A 7,575-nucleotide genomic window follows, 5' to 3' on the forward strand; every position below is an offset into this window, starting at 1 on the left:
ACTATCACCTCTTCAAAGATGTCAACCCCGAGACCAGACTGTAAGGTTTGAACCACTCACACCGGGAAGGTCCCCTACTCTTTTCGATAAGTGCGGTGGGTTCTTTAACCTGCGTGGAGTGTGGCTCTCCAAAACACGGGACCTCCATTTAACGTCCTATCCGAGGGACGTCCCTAGCCGAAGCTAGGTACTCATTTACACCTGAGTGAAGTGAGGAAAGTCGTGTAAAGTGCCTTTCCCAAGGGCACAAGATCGGTGACATGGGCAGGGTTCGAACCCACGACCTCTCGGGTGTGAGCCGAACGCGCTACCGACTGCGCCACACGACCCCAAATGGCATCCAGCCCAGCTGATAGCCCGCTAATGTATGTATGTATTGCAATTTCGTGTCCGAGCGAGGGCTAATTGCAAACAGACATTGACAAAAGCAAGGAACACAGAATGTGGTGAATTTAAGATTGTTATTATGCTAACATGGAGTTATACGGTTTGCTTATTTAACTTACTGTATGTTCTTTAAAACTAATATAACGTTAATATACAGGGTAAAGAGTGGATATGATTCACAAAAAATGACACATGGTAACTGCTATTCTATTCTCAAGTACTGCGCGAGTAACACTCCCGGGGACCGGCCGTTCGAGAGTAAAGGGAACCAGGTGTGGCTGTCGTTTCAGACGGGACGGTGGACGAACAAAGGCTTCTGGCTAAAGTACCAAAGTAAGTACGGTGTTTTGAAAATTGTCATTACCATGATCATATACAGTATGTGGTGTATGACGGACGAGCCTATCGAGCCGGTGCAGATATGCAAAAATATGTTGAGCCCTGGCATTCTATGGCAACCACTTCTTTCCCATCCCTGCCGCAGCTGTAGGCCGACCCATGGCTAAATTACGTAACTCAACACCACAACACCAGTTGCCATGGTGACAGACGTCTGGTCCAGGTCATTGACATGTGTTTGAACGGAAGATCCATAAACCATTAGCAAAAATCATATGTTCCCTTCTGGGAGAGTGCATGAAGATACATGAATACGTAAAGCGTACATAACAATATTGATAGCGTTAATAAATAAATAAATAAGTATATAAATTATGGAATCTACTTGACGACATTAAATCACATTCATAGTTATCGAATTCCATCCACTTCTGTCCCATCCCTCCCTCAGCTGTCGGCAGACCCATGGCGGCGGACCCCAGGAACTCAGTCCTGTCTCAGTCAGGTAACGCCGCGGGGACGGGAAACGAATTTACAGGCGAGGCTCCGTCCGACGGTTAGTGCGATCTTACATTTTCATTCTTTCTTTTTTCGCAATTCGACATGTATAATACAGGACATGGTGGTGAGGTGCTCTGGCTGTAGCTAATTTTAACCTCACCACCAGACATACAGGTATACAGCGACAAAATACATGAATTGTTCGAACATGACTCTTTGCTGATTATATACTGGGCAGTGTAACAGAAAATGTATGACGTTCTCACAACATTTTCATTCGCTACTACGTTATATCATCAACATGTACATACATGTACGGCATGCATGCCTTCGGTTTCCATCATATATATTGGCACATATCAGAGTTATCAGCCAAGAATTGAGGTGTACAAATACGTATTTTCCCAGAACTATCGTAGAGTGGAACTCCCTGCCACCAAGCACAGTTGGGGAATCATCACTAGAAAGCTTTAAAACAACTGCAATTAAATGCGCAACGATTGCGTGTAACAAGTCGTTCGGTGTGATGTAGCTAGCTGCTGCCGCGCCGCGTGCCTGTGAAGCTGGTGTGTTTCACCGAAGGAAGGTTATACAGGCTATACGGATACAGATACAAATACCATTCCCAGCGCATGAAAGACATTTGTATGAAAAATCCCTCTTTTGTTTTTGATATCTAACAAGTAGAAATTTTTAACATGTGGAAAAATACTCCATACTGTATTTACGCGATGCTAAATTAATCAAGCGACTGGAGAGATTCTCTAATGAGTTAGACGTCATGCCAGATAGCATCTGCTATCTCTTATCAGTAACAGAGAGCTATTCATATTCTCATTATGAAATACACCTAAGCCTCAAATAATTAGTGCTTGTTGAATGGCCTTAAGGACGTACCTACGTGAATCATTTCTATGGGGTCTCATAATGACACGATTTACAGTGCATAAGAGAAAGATTAAAGCAATTATCTCTTTTTATATATTACCGCAGTAGAATGCACTGATTTATCACATTGTATCGTCCGGGTACGGAAAAATATTGTTTTGGGTGGCTGAACTGTGTGTTTGTGTTTCTGTTTGTCCGGATAGGGTTGGTTGTCAGCACTCGGGTGGGGGGAGATTGATTGACGGGCATAATGGCAGTTTAAAACGTTAGACACAGGAAATTTGTAGAGTTTGAAGGTTCCAAGAAAAGAATTTGGCCGGAAGCCAGTAGGAAATAGATATTGGTTGAATTGTGGGAATTCAGAAAGTCATCCTCCAACACTGAACGGTTTCTACTCTAGTCCCAAATTAAGTACGTCGTATGATCTCCTAGACTGTCCCCACATTCCCGAAAACCAAAATACTTCAGAATCTGAAGAACAACAACATGTTCACTTTGCCTAAAGCTAGGACTGTACGCTTGAAAAATTGTACAGTCATGTATTTTTAAGTGATAATGGCTGACTTTTGAAAACCCATGTCTCCTATTCCCTGCTGTAGATTTAATGTTGCTTGTACATATTTCTATATAATAGTGTTTTTCTGTGTACTTTTCCTGTTTTTTTTTAATTGTCAAAATTGAATACACAATTCAGGGGGTGCATTAGCATTTCCTGCTTTTGCACGATTTTGTTTGATTGAATAAATTGAATTGAATTGAAATTTTGTTTTATTTCAGCGGGGAAGAGGACATCGAGCACAGGAGATCAACCGAAATCAAGGGCTTCCAGACTAAAGTCGCCATTCTTAGCTCTGCCACTCCTACTGTTGTTTCCACTTTGTTTCCGATACGTGTATCTGTGACATTCAAACGTATGCAATACAATTGAATTGTATATTATTGAGTGTGTATGTATGTATGTAACGTTACGCCCTGGGTTATGTACATGAGAAACCATGATCATCTACCTCTTTTAAAGAATCATTCAATACCAAAATGTTGGTAAGTTGGCGCCCGATCGTTTGGACGTTGATGAGTCGGTCGCTTTGGCAGTGAAGGTAAAAATCGTTGAAATCTTTCCATTAGGCCACAGCAAGTAATTTTTATGGATGACATCAGCACGCGCATTAATTTTCGCCTGATTTTTGGGGGGAAAAAGAAATTTTGTTGCCTTCTGACAATGGTGAACATGCAAAAATAGAAATGCAAAGATGTCTGTTGAAGGTGGATGGCAGATAACTATGAAGAGAGAAGACAAGTGATATGTGGTGTTGGCTATGAAGAGAGATGCAGTGATCTGTGGTGTTGGCTGTGTATATGTGATGTTCCCACTGAATTGAAACCATTTGTACAATGATTAAGAACAAATTTTAAATTGTAGGAACCTTGTTTTTTTCGGCCCGCCTTGTTTTTTCGCCCGCTGGCATTATATTTGGATGTCATCCATAAAATTTACTTGCTGTGGCCTTAATATCGTAGCGTAAGACGTACTTTTATTTTGGATTATTGTAACATTCCGAAGCAATATGGCATCGCAATGTACGTTTGATAGTGTGTTCTGATGTGTCAAGTTCCCCGGAAAACGTGTTGCAAAATGTATCGTTATTTGAACGATGCATCTTGTTAACAACTCTCATCCCTGTCAAACATTCTATTCAGAACCTTCCCCCGACAACAAGCCAACGTTTCTATACGAATTGAATTTAAGTTAAATTTGAGTCAAATTTTCCCTACAAACACGCCCCCAACACTGGTGACCTACTCTCGAGCACCAGCCAGTAGTGTTCAGGGTGCCATTTTCGGCAGTTTTTGGACAGGGGCTTTAGCGTCATTATTTCACCGTTCAAAATCACATGTCCTGAGCGATTGGGTCAGATAGCTAAAGGAGCCTGAGCAATCCAGTCCAAAAATTCCGGTAAGTCCATTTTTGAGATCAGGCCAATCTTTCAAAGTCCATAAAGTCCAATACTGGCATACCATCGTGCAAAGTAGGTAGCTTTTAACATCATGGTTACTATATTTTGGTTGTGGGAGGATAAATGCTGTACATGATCAACAACACATTATACACTACATATTCAGAAAGGTTACCACAACTGCTTTCTCTTTTGTATTCAGAGCAAGTGCAACTAATAAAGTCACTTGTCTGCTCATATGTGTATGCGTGTGCATGTGTACATCTTAGTGTGTGTATGTGTATTTGTGTGTGTGTCTGTGTGTGCGTGTGTGTGTGTGTGACTCTGTGTGTGTGTGTGTGCGTGTGTGTGTGCGTGCGTGTGTGTGTGTGTGTGTGTGTGTGTGTGTGTGTGTGTGTGTGTGTGTGTGTGTGTAAGGGCGCGTGCGTGAGTGCGTGTTTGCATGTGTGCGTACACGCCTTTGTGTGTAGCTGCGTATGTTTTACACGTGTATTTTCATGCTTGTCTAACAAGGTACATTGTATATTCAAGAAAGCATTTCAAACACATAAAGCACCGTGGGCGTGTCGAATAACTGAGGACACTTTGTGAACAAATGTGTACTCAGCAGATGTCAGGCGCCCTTTTGCCCACCCTGATGTGTTAGTTGATATGGGGGAATTTCATAGCCTCAATATAATAGCATGCCAAAAACTGGAGGTTTTGGGGGTCTTCATGGTCTTTGGGATCTTTTATGCGCTATTTTCTGATTGCATATAGACAACATAGCCGGCCTGGTTGAATTACACCCGTTTTTAGAACTGGGCTAATCAGAAAACAGCGGAAGACCACCAAATCCCCAGTTCTGTAAGCCAGTTCTATAATACATATACATGTACCAGATGTCAGGCGCCCTTTTAACCCACCCTACATGTACCGCTCCCATTCACGAAGACGACCTTTGCTTCCCCGCTGATGTTATGAGGGAAAATCTCAGCAGACACATACATATCGAGATGGTGTTTCATGTGGCGTGCGATGCGATGTTCCACCATCATCTGTCCCCCAGGGGTCGGCAATGGGCACTTCAACCGTCGTTACCGCCGGGTCGTATTGAGGCCCGATTGCGGCTGTATTGTGCGGCACTTGTGGTAATGGGCGACTAAACGACAATTGATTAAACGATAAGACTCGTGTGGCTACTTAACGGTGTTATCAACCACCTGTGGTCAGCATCATTTCGACCTGAGAGCTATACACAATGACCTAATTTCTAAATTGTTTCTTTACCTAAAACCCTTATCTCAATATTTTTCAATTACAGTTTATAATTTTATGGAGTGTAGTAGATTTGTAATATTCTCTCTTTAATATCGATTTTAGCCTTGTATATATGTGATACGCATGTGGAATGAAACACACACATACATGCAGTGATATCCATGTGATAGCTTGCAGCTATAACCGGGGCATCAATGTCATGTTGGCGGTGCAGAGCTGTACTAAAACAGTTTAACTGTAGTACATTTGCAATATTTTCGTGGTTTTTAGACGTGTATGTAGAATAATACACACATATACAAGCGGTGATATCAATGTAGCTACCCAGAGCATCAAAGTACTACTGTTTGTAGTAGATTTGTAATATTATTTTTTTCCTTTTAAGATCGATTTTAGATTTGTATATAGTAGATATTATATGCATGTGGAATGATATACACACACATATGAGGCGATCTCAATGACACTGCACGAAATGGCCTCGGATCGTGGCAGATGCGTACCGGAATTTTTCCGTATTTTTGGCAAATACAAGCGGACACTGGCAGATCCCGGAATGGAATCCACCAGAAATCCGAAAGATCGATTACTGATTGCACAAATCCGGAGAACAGGGACCTTGTAGTATTCCACATATGTACAGGATACGTTAGGCTTTCCCCCGGATACATAGCTCGCAGCTATCCGCAGCATCAGAGTAGCGTGGTGCATATTGAGGATACAAAGTGCTACTTAAAATCCGTGTAACTGTTTGTAGTACATTTGTAATATTTTTTGTAACATTTTCTCTTTAAGATCGATTTTTAGACTTGTATATAGGTGATACGCATGTGGAATTAAACACACGCGCATACACACACACACACACACACACACACACACACACACACACACACACACACACACACACACACACACACACACACACACACACACACACACACATGAGGTGATATCCATGCATATAGCCTGCAGCTAACCGGAGCATCAGAGTGCCATACTGGCGAAACAGTTTAATCGTTTGTAGTGTTAAGCTCCATTTTTAAGACTTTTTTAGGAATAATACACATGCACACATACATGAGGTGATAGGAATGTATGTATCTTGCAGCTAATATATCATAACACTAGCAATAGCTCTGTCGGAATTCAGAGTTGCATATTGGCGCTGCAGAGCCTCGCTGACAATGATTAGCACAGTGCAGGTGGGAGTACCTACGCACAGGAGTGAGAGGGGGGCTTCAGGATAACATATCATTTGGCTGTTAAAGCCTTCCGTGGCGCGTTCCTAATCAACTCCAGCGTCTGCGATCGATCCTCCCACGCTTCAGACCTCCGAGAGGGCTGCGGAAAGGCGGCGGAGGAACGGAGAGACCTCGGGCTAAGACGTATGTGAATTCGAGGGGATTCATTCCTCAAGCTAACCGACATCTCGCACACGCAGTGGTCCCTCAGTTCCCGTTTAGAACTTTTATTCAGCCTGTCACACAAACACGAACTATGCGGCTCCAGATGTCTTACTGAGGGACGACTGCGTGTGCAAGATGTCGGTTAACCTGAGGAATGAATCCCCTCGAATTCATAGACCTCCGGCTAAGACTTATGTACAAGCTCGTCACAGAGGATTCAAACCGGCGTCTTGTAATGTTAAAGAGGCCCGTAGCGTTATAGTGCTTTCAAGAACCAGTCGGCCCGGAGACGTGTCCCAGACACGAGAACATTCTGGCGGCTAGGAATTGCATGAACTGTACCAAGTAGTAAATGGAATTATATATATTAGGTTGATATTCATCTACGAGTAGGCTGATTCTTGATTGTAATGTTATGTATATTGTTTACGTCTAAATGTGTGTCTTATTGTTCGTGTGCTCATGCTTGTCTTGTGTGTCACTGGGCCACAACACCAGCCCCCGCTGCCTGTACTGTGGCCCACGAGTATTGCATTTGTTTGCAATTTCAATAAATCAAATCAAATCAATGTTGATTACATCGATCTTTAGATCTTTAGTACATATAAATCAAATCATCTGTATTGCTCAATAACTGTAACTGGTACAATGTATGGCAAAGAAGAAACAACAAGGGTAGATATATGAACTAATACTACACTAGAGTTCGGCGATCTCATACCTCCATGACATATTTAGTGCTTTAGTAAATCTTATACATGGTGAAAACCACCTGTAAATGGCTTACATCTACAATCCTGCTCATCATCCTTTGCCAAATCATGTGAGCCGTCCAA

At 42.3% G+C, this 7,575-nt stretch overlaps 1 long non-coding RNA gene across 1 annotated transcript; it reads left to right on the plus strand.

Moving 5' to 3' along the window:
• Positions 1 to 614: 614 nt before the first annotated feature.
• On the plus strand, positions 615 to 3,287 carry LOC109465391. Its single transcript, XR_002139955.1, has 3 exons — positions 615 to 720; positions 1,178 to 1,282; positions 2,893 to 3,287. It is a non-coding gene; the product is annotated as an uncharacterized LOC109465391 (long non-coding RNA).
• Positions 3,288 to 7,575: the final 4,288 nt, after the last annotated feature.

This window comes from Branchiostoma belcheri, unplaced genomic scaffold (assembly GCF_001625305.1).
Source record: "Branchiostoma belcheri isolate BF01 breed outbred unplaced genomic scaffold, Haploidv18h27 scaffold15, whole genome shotgun sequence".
Lineage (NCBI taxonomy): Eukaryota > Metazoa > Chordata > Leptocardii > Amphioxiformes > Branchiostomatidae > Branchiostoma > Branchiostoma belcheri.